At 33.8% G+C, this 21,857-nt stretch overlaps 1 long non-coding RNA gene across 6 annotated transcripts in view; it reads left to right on the top strand.

The window, feature by feature from the left end:
• LOC116653488 (uncharacterized) overlaps nucleotides 1-20,561 on the top strand; it is a 49,101-nt gene extending 28,540 nt beyond the window's left edge. For 2 of the 6 annotated variants that reach the window (XR_014947208.1, XR_004307404.2), the window contains 2 exons: nucleotides 10,407-10,479; nucleotides 19,729-20,561. This is a non-coding gene — a long non-coding RNA (uncharacterized LOC116653488). Of the gene's footprint in view, nucleotides 1-3,633; nucleotides 3,837-10,406; nucleotides 10,484-12,820; nucleotides 12,927-19,728 lie in introns of those variants that run through there. The other 4 variants (XR_004307405.2, XR_004307402.2, XR_014947207.1 and 1 more) reach the window with 3 other exon arrangements.
• The last annotated feature ends 1,296 nt before the right edge of the window (nucleotides 20,562-21,857 follow it).

Here is a 21,857-nt window from a genome sequence, read left to right as displayed (position 1 = left end):
TGAAAATATCTGCTTGAAAACATAGAAGCAATAAGTGTAGAAGAGATGTTCTCCCAGTAGTATTTTCTGTTGGACGTACAGGTAAAAGTTAGAGAAATCCTAACCGAACTTTGCTGATGGTTCAACTGCTAGGAATAATCTTGTGCAGTGGATAGAAGCATGGATGGAGAAATCTGATACTGTTTGGCTGCGTGTGATGAGGTAAATCAGATGATATCTGATGTTTTGTTCACAGATGTATTTCTTCCATAATAAGTAATGCTCAGAAGAAAAACTTGTTCTCGATATACATAAATTTTTGGAATGAGAGTAAAGGAGAAGAAACCTGTGATGGAGACTTGAAAAAAAATGTGAATTTACTACCAGAGGACAACAGTATCTAGACACAAAAATAACAGAACAAAACAGAAATTTACGGTATTGGAGATGCAGAGTCTTTTTGTCTTTTTTTTTCACTTTCAATTTTTTTCTCCTCTCCTATAATTATTTTTTTTTTGCTTTAAAGAAGTCATTTACTTAAGGAATTAGGGTTATACCAGATAGCATTTTGTTTAATTTCTGTGTTTGAAATATTAAAGATAAAACAAAATTCACTTTTATTTTTAGAATTTGGATTTTGCATTTTAGGAAAAGAGAAGGATGAATCATGGTAGGAGAGAAAAAGAGAAGAGGAAACAACAAACACCATAAAATGAATATCTTTCAAAATAGAGCTTGATCAATTGGTTTTGTGATGTGGTTATCTGCTCCAGCACTGGCAAGGGAATGGTCTCAACGACCAACGAAGTCCCTTTACGATCTTATGTTCTGCATTACTTATCATTTCAAGTTTCTTAAGGGATCATTCCTGTTTTAATATGATATGTGTAACTGAACCCTAAGGTGATTAACTATAGTTAGTTACAACAGGAAATTGAATTCCTTATGGAGCCCAAATAGTTCCCAAACTGATGAGGTTAGAAATTTGCATTCTAAGTGATTGATTCTGTTGCATGATGATGATTAATCTTTTATTTGTATAGCTGCTTTCCAAAGCTCTAAATAGTTTGCACTAACTGCAAGAAAATTGAATATTTCAGTCTTTGGCCTGAACTTTTAAAAGATTACTTTCTTTGAGCTCATTTATAGCTCAGTATATAAGGTTGTGGTCTTCTTCAGGGTAGACTTCACAGCCTTTCAAGTTACTTCATGATTGTGAACTCAACATGGAGAGGGTTTGATGCAACTTAAAAAAAACAAAAACAAAAACAAAAAAAAAACCAAAACTGAGGAGTAGCAATCTGAAAAAGGTATTTGTTTATTTGGATCTAAGAGAACGGTTCCTGGCATCCCTGTCCTAGGTAGCTTGCTTCATTTCTGTCTGGAGTGGACTATGAAACCTCTCACGTCATCTCAGGGTTTTATGTTGTTTTTTATAGAGCTGACAGAAAGCTAGGCATTAAAAATTGGTATGTTGGGAATGAGTGGAAGCAAGCACAATTGAAAAAGTGCAATAGAAAATCTTTTCTCTAAAAATCAAATAGACAGGAAAATAGAAACCTTATACTGATATAGAAACAACTTTTTCTCACAGAAGCAAAAAAATATTGTTGAAGTGTTTTCTTGCTGTTAGATCAAGTTGGAGAGCTTAGATCATCAATAGCATACTTAGACTTCAGGAAATCACTGCAACTTTACCACAAATCATTCCTACATTTAGCAATAGTGAACCTGCTTAAAGAAACTCATGTTAATAGTGTTTTTCTGCCTCTGTTCAAACTTGAGTTGCATATTACTTGCATTTTGATTGTCCTTGAAGCTATATTATAGATAATATTCCCATCAGTTTTTCCTCCTTATTTTATTAACACAGTATCACTTTCTGTCTTTGTTTTATAATTACTCAAGTCACTGGACAATAACGCTAATACAAAGGAGTTATAAAAACAATGGAAGTAAGGAAGGAGCTATTTGTTTTATCATCTCTGTTTCTGAATCAGACAATTTAAATTTTGAGTGACAATTTCTGAATTAAATGATTTGTTTCATAAGTTGGTTTACTCTTTGCAACTGTAGAGATGAGATTTAAAAGAATCATATGGGAATCAGATGAAAATCTTTATAAAACGATCTAGCTTGTTTTAGTAAACAATCTTATCTTCAGGAACTACAGGTAATTTCTGCTAAGTTGATACAGAATCAAGTTTTATGTTGTTTTTGTTCTAGATGTATCTAACTTTTACTCAGAAAAGTAGGCAGATCTATAGAAATATGGTAGTTGTTGGTTCCAGTTGTCTTTTAATTTCAGAATGAAGAGATTAATTTTAAGGGGTCAAATTAATTATTGGTCTGAAAAAAAAAGACTGCCATACTTGAGGCAGAATTAAATCACCAAACCACTTGCTGATTAACGAGTGTAATTTTAGACTGGAAACCAAAATACTGTGAATATAATCTCATGTTTTAAAAATTAACTATTCAGTACATTTTTGAGGGTTTGGGTTTTTTTTTTTACTAGTAATTATCAGAGAATGTGTGTGAATGGAATTATCAGAGAATGGAAAAACAACTGGATTTTTGAGTATTATCAACATTTGAAAATGAAAACATAATTCTAGTTAAATGAAGAGGAGAAATACATTTGGAAGTGAAGTTTAGAAAAAGAATTAACAAAACATAAATAGGCAAATGAATTTTGACATATCTGTGAGTTTTTTGTGACTGCAGAGTCTTTTGACGTTGTTTTAGCATCACTGGAAAAAAATGTTTACGCTTGTATTTGTGGATTCAAGATCAGGCTGACATTAATTTTTCTGGTGAATCTTTGGGATGAGTATTTCAGTGCATGTTCTAGTCAGCTAACTTTAAATATATTTGTTGCTTTCCCCTACTCTCAGGCCAATAATTGTTCCTGTAAAATTCAATAATACAAACTTGGCCTGAACTGACGTGTTAAATAAATTTCTTCTACAATTTATTAGAAATCTCCAGATTATACTTTGTTATTCAAAAGTCATCCCATTTGGATGGCAATTCAGTGCTTTCTTATATTTGTAGTTGTTTTTTCTTTCCCAGAGATTAAATATTAAGGATGATAAATACTAGGTCTAAAGTAAAGGATGCACTTACAATAACATATCAACATTATTTTTTATAGTTATTATGGAAATAAAGTATATTGATTGTCTGTAAGAGGTTTTTCTTATAGATTTGGATTTGGAAGTTGAAATCCCAGTGTTTTAGGCTTTGGAGTTTTTGAGTGGTAAAAATAAATATATTTTTTTAAAAGATGTTTCATTCAACACATAAAATTCACAGACGTTCAGAAGAGAGAAAATGCATGTTTTTTAATTATAGATGGTATACATATATGTTTTCCCTCCATTATACATCTTTCAAGCAAACATTATTGCTAATTTACTAAGCATAAACAGTAGGATTGGATCGTGAGGTGATCAACATTTTGATTGTTTGAAGGACAGGAGAAGATTGGTAATAAAGTAATAAACTACATTCACACTCATTCAAATGTGTATTCGAAGAGGTCTCAGAGCATAGTGTGTATGCTACTGGTGCCAAAAGGCATGTCAAAAAAGCAATAATCACTACCCTTCTCACACCTGCCAGATATCCATCTTTGTTTTCCCTTCGGAGGTTGTGGAGTGCTGTTGCCTGTCTTTCTGCTGAGGATCAGTGTAAGCTCTGGGCCCAGGAAATATTTTTTGAGTGATCTCTGTGCAAGAGGGGAGGTGGAAGTTTTGGTCTGCATCTGCATCCTTCTGTGCTAGTTCCTGGCCAACTGCAAAGCCCTCAGCTGCTGCCGCCCTGTTTCCGCATATGGCACTTGTGACTGTGAGGTACTGGGATCTAAACAGATTGTTTGAGAATCTCTGCTCTGATGTGTTTCTATTTCTGTGTGAAATATCCTGCTCACTGTCAGTGCAGGATATAGTAAAGAGAAAAGCCATAAAAATCATGATGTAAGATGATACAGTGACAACACTGTCTTTATTGAATATCCATGGATGCCCTATTAAGGGCTGATCATGAGTTCAAATTAAAAACAGGAACTGTGTGACAGTTAGGGAACCTACTTTAGCAGGGAAATAGACTCAGTGATCTCTTGTGGTCCCTTCCAACAACTGCAATTATGTGATTCAGTAATAGCTGCTACTAAACTTCATAATCTGCTTGAAACAGGGGAATTTGATATACTGGAGTGTTGCTCACCTCAGAAAGATGTAGCCAGGTTTTAATCACAGATCAGATGCATATGCAACTGTGGCCAGTGTCTGTCTTTAGAGATGACCTGGGAAAATGCCAGGGCTTCACATTATTCTCTGATTGTATGGAACAACCTTCTTAGAGGAAATTATATTTAGAAGAATTCTCAAATGGTACAAAATAGAAAGTGATAATAACATTAGAACAGGAATGCTATTGTGTGCTCTTGATCACTTTTGGGTAGAATGGTGAAGAAATGGGTGTGAGGGGGGGTAAAAAGTTCAGGTTAGAGGATGGTAAACAATGTTATACCCAGAGATGGGCTGAACAGAAGAGAAAAGGCAGTGCCACTGAATCACTAAATGAATGAGGCAATAGCTATGCCTTTTAAATTAGTTTTCTGAGGATTAATCTCAGCGCTGTAGATATACACCTGTAGAGAATTTTACTTGCCTTTCTGCCATAACTCTCAAATTACTGATTGAAGCAAAATATCTATGAGAGGTACATCTTATTTTGTTGCTTTGTCTTCAATTTCTAGTTTTACTGATATTCTATATCTTCAGAGTCTTTTATTGCATGGTCTGGCTGTCATCTATATGTTTCTATGTGCAGGCCAAACACCTAGGATTTGTAAGAGGACAAGCAGATGGAGTACTGTCCAGACTAGAGGAAGCTCTTTTGGAAGATAGCACAGACAGACTCCTTATTTCTGGGACTTTTATTTACATATGTTTCATATACATGTTTTCTAATTACCTAGAGTCTGGGCTTACATGTTAGAAAAGGCATACTATTATGGATAAGCTCTGCTTTGAACTTAATAAAAAAGCTGTTATAGTTTTATTGAAATACATGTATATTTATAGACACAACATGTGGTGCTATATATATCAGTTAATAAAATGACAGTACAGGGGTGAATTTTTTTTTCTTCCCCTCCCTCCCCCCCACCCCCATTCTGTTTATTATCTAATGAACTTATGGCAATTCCTTATCTATTTGTATTTAAGAATGCATCTTTTGATAGATTTGAGAATTTGAAGTCAAAGCATGTTTCGTTGTTTTCAAGGGGTTGGTTTTCTGTTGGATTTCAGTTTTGGTAGACATAGAGTGACTTAAATATACAATAGGTGAAGAATAATGTGAAGTATTTGAAAATGTATACCAGTGAATGGATATATTTTTAGAGCTTGCAAGATTTTATGGAATTCTGCAATCTGCAGTATTTCCTGTGGAGGGTGATCTCACATCATTTAAAGCTCCTATTAATTTTTACTGGTCATTACTCTAATTGAAACACTGCAAATAAAGCAATATAAGAATGTGATGGCCCGGAATCCATCTTCTAGAGTGTGATGAAAAGATAGATATGAAATATGATATAGCATGCTTTATACTCTGTAATGTTATACCTAAAAAGAAGGCCATGTTATATCATAGAATCATAGAATTACCCAGGTTGGAAGAGACCTTGAGGATCATTAAGTCCAAACACAGCCTAACCATAGTACCCTAACTCTAACCATAATACCCCCTGCTAGATCATATCCCTGAGCACCTGTGCATCCCTGAGCAACTATGCCATCAAATAAGCAGATTAGGACAGCTGTAGGAGCATCTTTACATGAACTAGATTTTTCAAAGCCAGCTCAGTTGTACTATTGTACCTATGCAATCAGAGGTACTAAAATCTAAGTAACCTTGTTAGTAAAGTCTAACTGCTACAGAAATGTATTCACTCAGAAGACAACTAGTTTTTGTATATGCTACTACCAAGGACCCGTGGTTTGTTGTTATTTTTGTTTTGGTTTGTTTGGTTGTTTTTTGTTTGTTTGTTTCTGCTTTTTGCTCTTTTTCTGTTACTATTACAACACAAAACATTCTGGTACTCCTTCATCTGACTGTTTCCTAATCTTGATCAAAGCCAATTTTAACATGATTAGTGTAAACAGAAGGTTCTAGATAATTTTATTTTATCTGAAGTAGGGCTAACCCTACAGGACACTCACGGGTTGGGAACCTGTCCCAGTAGTATACTAATGAACTGCTTTTAGTGGTGCTATTCAGAATTTACCAATTTAAACATTTTATTAGGAACTATTAGCTGTGGCAGAGGCCCGCATTAGTCCATTGGCGGCGTTCCTGCCCTTTGACCTTCTTCAGTTATTTTTGCATGGAGGTATGTAGAACTTCTGAGGTTTTCATCTATTAGAGTCTTGAACACAGAAGGTTTTTAAAACCTTTGCTATAAAATGAGTAGTGAATACAGTATGGAATTAAATTCTCATTCTCAATTACCTTTGATAGAATAGCTTTTACATATGCAATAGATATTTATCTGAGCATTCATATTTGCATTTTTATATTTTTAATGTGTATGCTAAAAACATTTTAAATACAGTTTGATATACACTCATATCTGCATATTAATATGCAGTCATCTAAACATCTCTGTCTATATATTTTAAAAACTTAAGTTATTATGGAAAAACATTTAAATTTGTATATTGTGTGAGACCATCTTAAGCCTACTGCTACTATGACTAGGCTCATTAATTCCACAAGTAAGTCATTCTGTTGTAGTGTCCCCTTCTGATCCTTAATTCACTGAAGTATACGTTTATTTCAAAAAGATTCAGAATTATGTACATGCTCCATAGTCTGTAGAAAGCATGCTTTATAGTGCAGTCGGGACCTCTGCAAAAGCGTGTGTGTGTCTGTGCAGAAGTGTACTATAAGAATATTCGAGCTAGTTCTGATTGTGAACTAATGGGCACAGCAGCACTGTAAAGCATCTTTACTTCTGCAGTATGAATTCCTTCAGCAGTTTGTCGGCACAATTTATGACAGCTATTTATATTCATTGCAAGCCTTAGGGAAGTACAAAGCTCAAAAAGGTTCTGGCTGGAGAGAGTCTGAGTCCTTAGAAAATATAGCTAAAATGGAAAATATTACTCTACTGTATTTTACTTACCAGTGAATCAGTAATTTAATTCCATCATTCTTCCTGATAGACCTTAAATAAATTAAAAAAATATTTGAAAATATGGATTCATTTTTATCTACTATGAATTTATTTAGATGGGAATACAACAATAATTTGGGAGCAAGAAAATTGTTATTTTAGGAGAAGGATATTGCAAGATTAATACAGTCAAAATAAGAACTATAGGTAAAAGCAAGGGCATGCTTATGGAGTTCTGAGATGCAGAAAGCACAGCGTAATTGGTGATAAAATACTTCTAGTAGAGGGAAAAAAACGTTTCCATAGCAATGTGTTACTAGTACTTTCCCTTAAAGGAAAAGGCACTCTAGAATGAGAACACTCACTAGCAAAAGAGAGTGTCAGTATATTTAATAGATTTTATTCTATAAATGTATCACTTCATTTTATAAGTTTTCAGAGCTGTTAATGAACTGGGAGATGAGGATGTAAGGTATAGTCACTTGGCATTTAAAAGCATAGTCACAACACATTCACATAGGTGATGGATGCGACCTTTGTTAATTAAACACAGAAGATACTATTGTGCTTTATTGCATCCCTCCACCAATGACAATAAGGATAAAATTCAAATTTACCTCTGCACAACCCATATTTCAGAGAGATCTCAAGACTCACATGGTTTTTTATTAAATGAGTTGCAAGATTTGTGTTTGAAATAACACGACTGTAAAAATGGCATGTTCTGAAGAATTAAGCTGTCATGGAGAAGCCAAATCATGTAGTTACGTCTTTCTCATTTGCCCTACTATTCTTCCTTCCCCATGTCTTTCGCAACTGATACAATAGGAACATGACTGGAATTTTTCCTGTTCCTTTCTTTAGGAACTGTAAGACAGAATAATTACACTTACTATTACATAGGTAAAATATGATAATACATAACATAATGTGTTTGTGCACATAAAATAGCTAAAACAGAAATGTTATAATAAAGATTGCTGTGGCTTATGTGGAATTTGCACTGTAGAAAGAGACCAAATTCTTGCCTTGTCTCGGCTTAGCCTGTTCCTCAACAGCTTTGAAATCTATTTTAAAGTATTTTTTGTGTGTGTATGTTGCATCTCACTGGGAAAGGAAAGCAAGGAAGGAAGAAAAAGGGAGGGAAAAAAAAAGGAAGAAAGAAAAAAAAGAAAAGAAAAAGAAAACTATTTTCTTATTCTCTCTGATATTCTGTAATGGGTAAGTCATATTAAGAAAATCTTCATCCACAGATGACAAGGCAAGTATTGTTAACTATTGGAATACGGATACGTCATTAAAACAAAAAATGTTTATGCTAAATTATCCAGGTTGGAAAAGACCTTGAAGATCATCAAGTCCAACCGCAGCCTAACCATAGTACCCTAACTCTAACAACCCTCTGCTAAATCATAACCCTGAGCACCACATCCAAACAGCTCTTAAACATATCCAGGGATTCAACCACCTCCCTGGGGAGCCTATTCCTTTCTGTAAAGAGGTGTTTTCTAACATCCAACTAAAACTTGCGCTGGCAAGTTTATATAGATATATAAATATAGATATTATAGTAATAATACAATAATAATAATTATATATAATAATATATATTAATAATAATTATATATAATTATATATATTATATATATATATATATATATAATGTTACCGAAATTATTTTTCTTTAATATTCTCTAATATTCTGGATGTCCTGTGAAAGGATTAATTTAGTCACTTAGGTTCATCTGTAATGGCATCCATATTTAAGAGATTGGGATAAATTTTCTCTTGCATTTCTCAAACTATCTTCAATTATAAGATGCTGATTATATTTTTAGTTTGAATAGTGTGAAATCTGTAGATTAGTTTCCCCATTAATTCCACAATTTCTTTGCTTTTTTTTTTTTTTTTTCCTTCCATCTTCTGAAAGTGGTGGTGTCATCACTGGTAGTTTGTCACAACAGTATAATGCCAGCCAGATGGATTTTTTGCTGAACGCCATGATGAGAACAGTTTTGTTTTGTTTTGGTTTTTGATTTTTTTTTTTGTTTGTTTGCTTGCTTTGTTTACCTTCTAAGTACGTCCACCACTGAAATCCAGTTAAATATGCTGACATTCTTTGGCATATGCAATCTAGTGGGCCATCCAAAAAAGAAATGCATCAGTCACGGTTACATGTTAACTCTTTCGTGGCTTATGTGCTACCTTGATTTTCTTCTTCCTCATAGCCATCTTAGATACAGTTCTGTATCTAAATTGTAACTGAGAATTTGGCTATAGAGATTTCATCATTTACCCCTACTCTGACAATTTTGCTACTTATCATTCTGCTTCACAAACAGCTGTAAACCCTCCATGTTTGTCTCTGCACCCTCTGAAAGTCTCTGGTGGTGATGTCAGAAAACACAAAATCAATTACAACTGATTCTTCAAGAATTAACTTCTTTATTTTTCAGAGTGCATTTTGAGTTTCCTTCTTCCTACAACATTTGATATTATAAATCATGTCTCATCTGTGATAGTATTCTATCCTAACTGTGATCTCGTACAAAGAATTTTAAATTTTCTTTATTAATAATGCTATAATAATAATGAATAATGCTTTTCCACCACTTTAAATGACTGTTTAAAAAATTAAAAAAATTAAAATCGGCATCTTTTGATGCAGAAATTAATAAGACGGACACATATATGGAAGTAAATATTTGTGTCAGTTTTTCTTTTACCTTTGCATTCCTTAACTTTTTTAAAGTAGAAATTGCTTTACAAATTTCTACTGAAATGTAAACTATTATTGACTCATTGAATATATCCAATGTCTACTTTAAACTCTTGTTTAGCACTGCTCTTCTGAAAAAGATGTAGTAACATCCGAGAAAATTATTAAAAATATATATATATATTTGGGAGATTGTCAATAGCGCATGTCAGGGAATCCACGAAAGGCAAGTACAGCAATTTGGTAACTTAATCATTTGCTCTTTCAACATATTAATAGCCTGCATTTAAGTGCTATTTGAGTCTCTATTTGCCTTGACGTTTAGTGCTAAAATTCTTTAAAAATAGAATGAATAAATATGTCCCTTGTCTGACAGCACTTATATTCACTTTTTGTAGTCAGTGAAATACGTCTTCTGCTGTTGTTTCAGCCTTTAGAAAAAGGACTGCTTCTATGGAGACACTAATATGTAATGTGAACATAACAAAACTGTTTTCTGCTTTGTTTTGGTCATAGAATGAACCTGTTATATCTGCCAAGACTCTAGGAAGCAGCTTCTAAGAAAGAATGAATGCAGCTTCAAGAAAATGTGTGTATGTATATGTATGTTTATATATATTTTTCATCTTTTATAATGTCAACTTCTGATGCTATGTATTAGTTCTTAATTTCACCGAGGAAATCACATCAGTCATTGAGTCATTCATAAGCTTTACCTGAGCTATGCAGGATGCCTAATCCACACTCTTGATGGATGGACATCAGCTGAAGTGTGCTGACTGTCTGGAAGGGTCTAGAAAATTACAATATTGGACTAGAGATTGCAAATTCTGTTAAAAAGAGAAATGTCTTCACATAATACACAGTAATATACATATTTAATGAACAAAGTAGATAACAGCAACAGCAGGTAAAGACCACTTGTTATTACAAGTTTTTTATTTTATGGTTTATTACTGGATAGGACAGAGATGTGGGTACATGCTACTTTAGAATTTCAGAATATGACAGATTTCTTGGTGATTTCTGGGAGGAAATAAATGTTCCATAGCAGTGTGGAAGTGTGTATACTCCAGGAAGGCATAGAGGTACTTGTGGCATGATATGACCTATTTCAATTTATGTTCTTTAAAATATATGGTACTCAACAGTTCTATGTTGGTAATAATAATTTTATTTGGGTTATCTCATGATTCTGACAGACAAATTCAGTATAATAGCTTAGTACTGCATTTCTTTACCATCTAAAATATTAATACAAGATTGACTAAATGTCTCTTCTAAAGTCTATATGGCCCAGAGGTTATTAAGAAATCCTTTTTTGGTCTTCAGGGGATTTGGTCTACTTTTCATATCTACAGAAAGCTTTTGTATGCTCAGCTTTTGAAGAATGGATCTTTTTTCAAAGCAAAGGCAAAGGAATGCTAATAAATCACATCTTTATGAAATATTCATTAATTCAGTGTGTTCTTTACAAGGCTGCTGCCAAGGCAGTGCAGAGTGACAAATTATATTTTACACACACAGGAAATGGTTGACAAGATACATTGTCTATGTAGAGGCTTTCCTGAATGGTCACATACAAAGCTAACCAACAAATGTTGTTTACACTATTAAGCAAGGAGGACAAAAATGCAGCTGCCTATATCTCTGCCAATTTCCTGCACCTCCTTTTTTATGAAGAGTTTTCCCTTCTGGCTTATTTCTACTTTTTTTTTCTCCTTATAAGGTACTTAGAACACTAGTAGAATGTAGTCAGTTGCTAAAAAAAAAATAAAAATAAAAATGAGCCAGCCTTGTTCCCTTTGTCATGTCTTATGAGAAGTTTTGGTCATTCCTTAAAGTCTCTCTGTTTAGGGTTCAGTAGTCATCAGAAACACTTCACAAAAGCAAACAGAATGTTCCTTCACTAGAGAGTGAAATGAAATCTCTTTCTTGGTTGCATCTTTCAGCCCTTACCCAAGGGTAGCAAGGGCACTGAAATCAGTATGACTGTGCTCCATCTTGTCCACAGTTGAACTCTAACATGTCATTGTAAAGGATGGTGTTCTTGTGAAATCATTTAAAGGACACATCTTTCATTACAGAGTATGTAGCTTTTGACTGACTCAGTGCAAGAGGAAGGATAGATTTACAGGGGCTCAGAGACAAAGTTTGCAGAAAGTAGCCATTAAAATGTTATTGAACTCTTCAGGGAAGTGCACAGAATGTACAAGTGCTACTTGCTGGCTGGTCTTTATTCTGGACATGAAAGACAAGATGCAAGGACTGTGATTTAATTAGGCTGCATCTTTATTGGCTTTATTCATCTGGAAACTGTGCAGATCATGTTAATTATTTCCATATTTTTGAGGGCAAAACTTACCATAATCACACAGCCCACCCTCCAGACCTTAACAGTATGTTTGAAGACCTCTCAGTCTTTGCTCAAATGGAAGTTAAGGAACTGCTGATTTTTTAAATTTTTTTTAATGTTTATTATTTTTAAAAAAATATTATTATTATTATTTTTATGATGGTTCTATCCTGTATTGTTCATAATTCCCGTGAACTGAGAATGAGGGGCTATGTAAGTTTTCCTTCATCAAGGATCTTGTTTAAATTTATACAGATAAAGCAGATTACTAAACAGTTCTGACAGTTCTGTCATATAAATGTAATTATGTTTTTATTGCTTAGGAAGAGGAAAATATTTATTTTATTTGTTCATTACAATTAACTCTAGAGTTGAATCACCCCACAAAGAGTTGATTTGGGGCAGTCTTAGACAGAAACATAGACTGAGTGGTGAATGGATTGAAAGTAACCATGAAAAAAATTATTGGGTGTATTTGATTAAAAACATCATTGTGAGCTGGCAATATATAATTATACATATACTTATGTATATACTTATATATATACCATCTCTATTCTGGTCTGGATTGAAGGAAGTGTGTCAAGGTGATTCTTCCCTCGGAAGAATCTGGAATTTTGGAGAAGAGAGGGCTGACGGATCCCTTATAGCTCTCTATAGCTGTCTGAATTGAAGTTGTGATGAGGTAAGAGCTGACCTCTTTTCCCACATAACTAGCAATAGGATGAGAGGGAGTAGGCTCAAGTTGCACCAGGGGAGGTTCAAATTGGATGTTAGGAAAAACTTATTCTCCAGCATAGTGGTTAGTTCCTGGTATGGGCTCCCCAGGAGAGTGTTTGAGTCACCATCCCTGTAGGTGTTAAGAAACATTTAGGTGTTGTACTAAGAGACATTAGCAAGGAAATACTGATGGTAGGTGGGCAGTTGGACTGGATGATCTTGGAGGTCTTTTCCAACCTTACTGATTTTATGATTCCCTTCTGCTACACCCTTGTGAAAAGCCACCTTGAAGTTCTGCATTCTGCTCTGGGGTTTCCAGCACAAGAAGGATATGGATGATGCAGATATGTATTGGCCATAAGGATGGTCAAGGGGATAGAGCTTCTCTCCTATGAGAGGCTGATAAAGCTGTGATTGTTCAACCTGGAAAAGAGAAGGTGCTGAGGGAGACCTTACAGAGAAAGCCTACAAGAAAACTTGTAGGAGACAGACCTTTTATAAGGGCATATAATGCTAGGACAAGGAGTAATGGCTTTAAACTAAAAGAGAGGAACCTTAGATTAGACATTAGGAAGAGATTGTTTAATCAAAGGTTGGCAGGGCACTAGAACATGTTGTTTACATGGGATTGGCTTTGGCAATGTGATTTAGTGGAAGATGTCCCTCAGATGCCAGGGAGTTTGGAACTAGATGATTTTTTAGGTTATTTCCATGATTCTACAATTCTGTGAAATGAATTTTAGTACTGCACTTTATTTTAAACTACTGGCCTGATGTCAGATACAACTGACATTGAAACAAATCTCATTCTCGCATATAATATATTACGCCTTCTGTTTTCACAGCCAATATAGTTATTATGAAAAATATACTTAGATACTATTAAGTGGAAGGGAAAATGAAACTGTTAATTTAAACAAAAATTAATGTGGTAGGAACAAGAGATGTGCTCTGATTTTCTTGTTTTCCATGTTTCTATTAAATTCTGTACCACATGTTTATTTCAGAAAACCAGAATATACTCCCTAGTCATTGTGTGTCAGATTATTTTGAAATTTGCTACTGTTACCAAACTGAAACTTGTGAGAACATGCCAGCAGGATTAATGGAACCGATGCCTACATTAATAGGACTAACATTTTCCATTATATAGCGAAGTCATGAGCAATGAATGGGGCCTCTCTATACTATTGAAATGCATGATAATTAAAAATAAGAATTCCAAGATGTAAATCTAATGGGAAATGTTCAGTAATTTGTTTCAGCTTCTAAGGTCATTTTTAACAAATTCAAACAAACTTTTGAATCATTACACCTCACTAGGGAACGAACATCATTGAAGTATCACTGAAGCATGTCAGCTGGCTTTTCCTCTGCTTATAATCTTCCCCACCCTTGAAATGTCCCCTGTGCTGAGGTTATGAAAAGTGAGGTAGAAGAACTAATATGGGTATCCATATGTCTTCAAGCAATTTTGGGAAATTTTACCTCCCTTGACAGAAGCTGAGGTATACAGATTGAGCCAGAAAATGTGTCCCTGTGCCTTCATTCCTCTCTAGTGAGGAAAGATATTACCTCACAGGATAAATTAAGCCCCTATTCACTTTATAATTTTGGCAGCAGAATGTTGAGGTGAAATAAAAAAGTTAAACAATAATTAACACTTTCAGAGATTTTACATAATCAAAGCAGTAAAACTTAAAATATTTAATCAGATTACATTTTATTATTTTTCTTCAATTTTAAATCTTTCACTTTATATATATATATATATATATATATATATATATATATATATAATTTTAGCCTTGTTCTACTAAAATTTTACAGGTGAAATAGAGGGTTCTGAATTAGGTTTTCTCCTATTAGTATTTAAATATTTACATTAATGACTGACAATGACATTTTCCCTTATTTACTTTGTTAAATGATTACACTGAGTCTACAGTATCATTTAATAATGTTTTATCCACATGTTTTTATGTTGCTAAATTCAATTCAGTAAATTCAGAGTTTGAAGCTTTTTGACTTAATTCAAAAAGGTAGATCTGTAACTGATTTCCATCCAGATGATGGCAGTAACATAGTTAGCTAAAGACATGAGTTTGCATTCCAGAAATTATAAAAAGTATGACGAAAGCTTTCCTTTTCTCTTTGAGCTTCTCTTTGAGTCAATGAAATATATATTGGAGATGTCAGTCTCCAGTCCAGACTGAAAAAGTCATCTCCTAGCACTTGGCACAAATCAGGATTGCTGATACCAACTCCTGCAATGGTATTGAGGTTTCAAAATCTGAACTGCTGACAGGGAAGGTTCAAGGAGTTGTCATGCAAGGGGACCCCTTTTGTAGTATCCCTAAGACAACAGCTCAAGAGGAATGTAACAACAAAATCAAACTTAATAATGAAGAACAATAGAGTGCAGTCAAAATACACCTATTCCATTTTCAATATCTTTTTGTATGAAAACTTTCCTACAAAACTGTAAAAGTCAGTGGCTCATGCACTTGCTGCATATTCACCTGTAGTTAGCAGAGATCACTGATGCCTTTTGCCATACAGAAGCTTTCCTTTTTCTTTAGTAGAAAATAGAAGAACACCTTGAGTGTAAAGATTGTACACAAAATCTACATCTGTTTTAATTACATTAGTTCAAAATGGAAAAGTGTGTAGTGATTTGAATATCTCTTTTTGAATTCTTTTTCTACTTTGGATTAGTAATTTGAGAATAAATGCAATTAAATAATATTCCATGAGGAAGATTTAATCTGAAAATTGCGTACTTAAAAATGAAAGTCATGTTCACCCCTAAATCATGTTATAACATTCAAGACAAGAGAAAGCCGTGAGTGGGCTGGAAATCACATTTAGAAATGGCTGTAAATGACAGGTTCTGCAATTTGATTCCTTACAGTTTTCACTGAAGAATTTGGTAGCGGTCATTTATGATACAGATCAGAATCTCTGTCACAGGGTGTCTGTTAGAAGTTTATTCTACAGAATCATTTTAAGAGTTGATCATGCAGTAGCTCTGAAGTCCCCCCTGTGTATTTTTCCCTAGGACTTACCTACTCTTATACATGTATGTGAATAAATACATAAGCAACAGTTAAATTTCTTGTTTCTTTGACATCAATGGGTATGAGCTCATCAAAGCTGATTAACATATCAGAATAAGGCCAAAAGCTAAAATCATTGGAAAGTGAGTACATAAGCATTGTACTGTAATCAGCTGATATTTGTTGCTCTGAGAAAAATATTCTGAAGGAATCTGTATGTTGTGTTGTTTTTCACAAAAGAAGTGTGTAATTTAGCATACATTAAATTAAAAGTCTGACTGTTGGTATTACTTGAAAGAAATAACATCAAAAGGAATAACCTTGAAAAATAACCTTGAAAGGTACCTTTTCTTCTTTTAGTTCCTTTCTTTTTTTCATGTCTAACCTCTGTGATTGGGCTGATTCCCCTGTGAGCACACTGACCTAATTCAACTTTAGCAGAGCAATAATGATGCAAATAATGAAATTTGGAGCAGACTTCCTGATTAATCCAAGGGTAAATTGTTCACTGGACTGATTGCCTGCCTTGGAGAAAGTGAGAAATAGTCTCTTTTCCATTCAGTTTGTTCTTTTCTCTGAATGTTATGTTATCTACTAGGATTGTGAGCGTGTATAATTCAAGATGTGTTAAGATTGTTTGAAAAGCAAAAATGAAGTTTTAGCTGAAATGACATCCATCTTGTTTAAAAGCTTGGAGTGTTGTTGTTGTTGTTTTTCCATTTTTCCTTTTTGCAAGAAGAAATGAAAATGGTGGTTTGTGAATTTGATGTCTATTTTCATAATTGGAATTTTCAAATAGATGTATAACAAATTGTGGGGTAAATAATTATGCTTGAATGTTTTGAGGTAGTATTGCTGGGAAGTTGAAAGCTCAAGAAAAGAAATCAGAGCTATGGCTTAGGCATCAGGCATCAGAATTCTTTTTTTTCTTTCCTTTTTTTCTTTTTTCTTTTAAAAAATTTGTCAGTAACTTGTGATGTAGAGATTCCCATCTCTGCAGGTGCATCAGGGATTCTTGAATTATTGGCTCAGAGAAAGGCCATGAAATGGCCCCATCTGTTATTAAATTTTGGCAGAATTTAAGATACAGGAATCTAGCATGCTCAAAATTCTATATTAAAAAAAAATGGGGAGAAGACAGGGACATATCTTGACTCATAGGAAAAAAGTATGGAACTTCACCTTGTTTTTAGATTATGTATGGGGAAAAAGGTGTTTAAATCCTGTAAAGCTTCATTTCTCTTTTTCTGGTTTTCTCAAGATTTTAGTGAGAGATAACCAGCCTACAGGTTAAGTGTAAGGAAGGAATCTTTCCTAACAGTGTTTTGCTTAACCAGTCTGGGATTTCCTAGCTAGAAGGTCTGGAATCTGTGATTGTTTAGAAAGGTTCTCCAGTGTTCAATGTGAGTACAAAAGTACACAGCTCTCTTTATTTCTTCATGCTCCCTGACACTTGAGATATACAACCTCCCATTCATCCTCTCATCATCATGCAAATCATCATTTTTCTCATATATAACATCCACTCCTAGCAAAAGCAGATGACAGCAGTGTACATAAAAGTATGATGGGATCTCTAATAGGAAAGGTTCTATTTATGGTTCAGGATTGTATTTCTCCTTAAATGATCACAGCTTGTTCCTTCAAGAATATGAACTCAAGCAACAAACTGCTTCAAAGTCCCTTTCCACCCTTTCTGTCTTTCCATCACTTTAGTAAATGTATATGTATTCTTATAGTGACAAAGACCTTATGTGAATAGCATGTTTGTGTCGTAAACATAATAGGCATTATGCACTAGTTGAAAGCAAAAGTAATTGAGCTAATTTATGGGATCATTAGAACCCAGTTGAGGATGCTAGAACAATAAAATTTTTGAAAGATTATTTTGGTTTTGTGAAAATTTTGGTGCAATGCAGGGACATTTGGGGCTCCAAAGACTAGATTTAGATATCCTGAAAGCTCAAAGAGGAAAAACTGTTTTGAAGAAATCCATATGTAAATCAAGATTCTAAAACATGAAAGGTAGAAACCTCTGTTTAATGTCTTGTTGACATTAAACACATAAAGTTATGCTCTGTTTCTCTGTATGTTTATTCTTGAAATCTTAATTCTCTGTTGGATAGTTACCAAAAAAATTACACATGAGAAAGAGATAATGTCTTGCTGAATATCAGCATCGAAGAGAATGAAGTGGTTGGTTTTTTCAGTCAAGAAACAAAATCTGATGGTTTATAACTTTTTTTGCATTTTTTCAGCAACTCTTTATTTTTAATCTGATGTTACTTTTTTCCTAATCAAATCTAAATAAACAAATGTGTAATATTGAAAAGCAATGTGCAGGTAGGCATAAAGCAGCAGAGATACTTGGGAATATTAAACAAAATGCATAGGTATGTTTATATATAAGTATTTGTGTATATATGTGTAAAACAGAAGAAATAGAATTCATTACTTTGCCTGTTCAACTGGATAAGCAATTCTCTGAGGTGGCTTCTGTATGAAAAGTCTCTTTCTGATTTTGTTATACTGCTGCAGTGGCAGAAGTAGAAATCTGGCAGAAACCGACTAATGTTTAAAACTATCAGGAAATATTTTTTTACATTTTAACATTCCCGTGTGGTCATTTAGTGTCTTATTTTAGAACCTGGTTGTAATGATTAATGAAGTAATCTTTGAACATTAGCATTAACACTGCTTTCGTAAACCACTACCATTAGCCTGCAATGCAGCAAATTGTTGACAGCTATAACAAAGCTTCACAACCTGCTGCCTGGTTAGCCTAATATTAAAAGATGATTTTCAGTTATGTATAGCTAAGCAAATATTATTTCTTTTTAATATTGCCACTTATTTAATGCAATGAAAACAATTAGTTAGTCATCTGGAATTAATTTCCTCAAATTGTCTTCTTGAACAATGAGTATGAAATCTGCTTACCTGGCAAATATTTGGAGCTATTTGTATTTAATTGGAGTTTAAGATGCACACGTGTGAAAAAAGTAGATGATTTCTGTTCAGTGTAAATAACTCCTTGTCACAGGATAGCAAATAATTCTAGATAACATGTTGCGTCTTTATGACATTTCAACTTCTACTTCATTGCACAATACAGGTCAAATGCAATAGTTTCTGTGTATCTACTGATTTGCAGGTCTGAGTTAATGTAATCTGTAGTGCAATGGTCAAATTATGAGCCCAGGGCAGTATATCCAAATGGTTGCTTTTCCTGCAGGTTGACTAATTTGAGTCTTCCCTTTCACAGTAACATAAATCGAATCTTGTTTTTATGTGGAAGTATTGTTGCTTTAAAAGTTGTAACTGGTGCAAATAAAAATGATTATTCACTCTTACACAGCTAGCTTTCATTGCTAACAGTTACACATGTACAGTGTATCACACCAATATGTTTAAAAATAAGGCACTTCATGAGAGGTAATTATTCACTGCATTCAATGATAGAAGCTCATCAGAGATAAATGTTATTTATGAAAACTGTTGACAGAGAAGTATCATTTTATTCAGAGTTCTTTTCTTAAATATTCTCTCCTTTTTAATGGATAAAAAAATAATCCCTCTGTTTCAAACGCTGACCCCTGTTTTATTTTCATTAACTTTGTTGTTCATATCAAGAAAGTAGAACATCTGTCTCATACATTTTAAGCATTCATAAATAACAATTAATATTGAAATCTTTTCTCAGGGAATATCAGAATTAATCAAGACTAGAACAAGAAGATTTGGATTTGATGAAGAAAAATGCATATTTGAAACACCTGAAGCTGTGGTTCCAAGTACACTTTCAGCTAGTACTGCTGCCATAAGCAGCAGTCCTGACCTCCTTCTTTACCTGACAGCTTATTCTTACTCTGCTTTGTTTCCTCCCTTGGGCTAGCAGATATGTTTGAGCTGGTGCTTACTGAACTACATCAGGGAACCTATCAGAGGTAGAACTGCCTACTTTAGAATTTTTTTCCCTGTTGCCTACTGTGGTTTCTTAATTTCAGAGACATTTACTTTTTTTTCTGTTTTTCTGCAAAACTTAGCATAATTTATTCCTGGTCCATGCTTTGTACCAGAAAGTGCCAAACTGATATGCATTACAGCTCTTTCTAAAATAATACTATTTTGCTTTGATCTTCCCATATGTTCCCACCTCTCTTAACTGTAGAACTGCAGGCTTTACTGTTTTTTGTTTTTGTTTTTAAATTACTTTTTTCTTCAAGATACTGTTCCTCAGCTTCTCTACTACAGCACTGCAATCCTTTGTAGGGCTTCAGTTGTCATCAGCCATGGAAATGATGGTGTTTGTAAACATTTGTATGAAATTGGAGTGAATCTGCCCTGGGATTTTGTCAACAGTCCCTTAACTTTTCATCTCCATAAGCAGCTTTGTATTCCCACAATCATTCAGAGTTTTTTTTTTCCTTATGTGTATCCCTGTTTGTATACGTGTGGTTAAAATATGACTAAGAGTGGGATTATTATTTGTCCAAGTTCAATAAACAGTTATGTACATTATGTCCAGAAACAGCATAAGTGAGTGTGAGGCTGAAAGTTCCTTAGCAAAACTGATGAAGAGAGTCAAAATTAGAGAATTGTGTCCACATGAAATAGAGAAATACATCTTAAGATGTATAAATTCATACAATAGGTCAAATCTCAAGCTGAGAGTACATTATACATTATGATGTTGCAACCTCTTTGTAATGAAACATTTTCAATTAATTTACTAACCAATTTCATTTAAAAAAACCAAAAACTTGAAAGCTACATGAAATACTCAAAATTATTATCTTTCTTGCAGGTGTGCACATAAACAGTGTATGACTGCATTTTTATTTGGATGGGAAGAAATTTAACTCATTGAGGGAGATATTTATTGCACATTTACCTAGAAGGAGGAGAGGTCTCACAATAATCTATGGCTGTCAGTACTGAAAAGTTCAACTGGTTAATTGGAAAGAGGAATCATAGTCCAAAGGTCTTTAATAATAGTCTTCAGCAGAAATGAATTAAACATGCAAATACAGAAAAAATTTCATTTTACACACAGTACATTTTGGAATTTTCTTCATGGATCACTAGGAAATTTAATGGCCTTTCACTCCCAAGGACACTCTTCAAATTAAAACTGTGTAAACCTGCACAAAATTATGTTTTAAATTTACATTAAAGTTGTATAACCTTGGAGATCTCCCTCTGAGAACTTGACAAGATTATAACATTTTTGGCTGGACAACAAAGTTTTCACACATAAGATATATTTGCTATATTAGTACTTCTTATTCCCTTTAGTAATAAAAGATTCTACCCAAAGGAATGTGAGAAATACTCTGTACCATTACACTGCAAATAATACTAGGGGTATGGTATGAACAGTGGGAAAAGAAACTCACATTTTAAATGAAGTTTACCTGAGGAGTTTTATTCCACCATGCAATTTGAAAGACAGATAAAATTAGTTTATTTCAATAAGTAGAATTATTTTATGTGTGCAAGATGAGGTGAAGAAGCAAAATTCTGCTAATAATTTTCATTGAACAAATTTTCAAATGCACAGCATTTTTCTGAGATACTTTGCTCATCTGACCAATTGAATAATTTCTCTAAACTGCACATTTTTCTTTGACAGTGATCTAACTGAAAACCATATCTCTTTGTCTAAAGTGGGAATTTTAGAATGAAAAATAATCACAGACATGGATATACACCCCCCTGTTGGTATTCTTTGAAGGGAGTGTATTCCTTTTTCTTGTTCACCTGTGCTTGTTTATTGTGCTCTGTATTGATCTCTCTCTTCTGTTACATTGTAGGTGGGTGAGTGAAAGC

The sequence above is a fragment of the Coturnix japonica genome, chromosome 5 (genome assembly GCF_054131305.1).
Source record: "Coturnix japonica strain WE chromosome 5, WE-NBRP24, whole genome shotgun sequence".
In the NCBI taxonomy this organism is placed as follows: domain Eukaryota; kingdom Metazoa; phylum Chordata; class Aves; order Galliformes; family Phasianidae; genus Coturnix; species Coturnix japonica.
The sequence above is the reverse complement of the archived record's forward strand: the minus strand, read 5'-3'. Positions and strand labels throughout refer to the sequence as shown.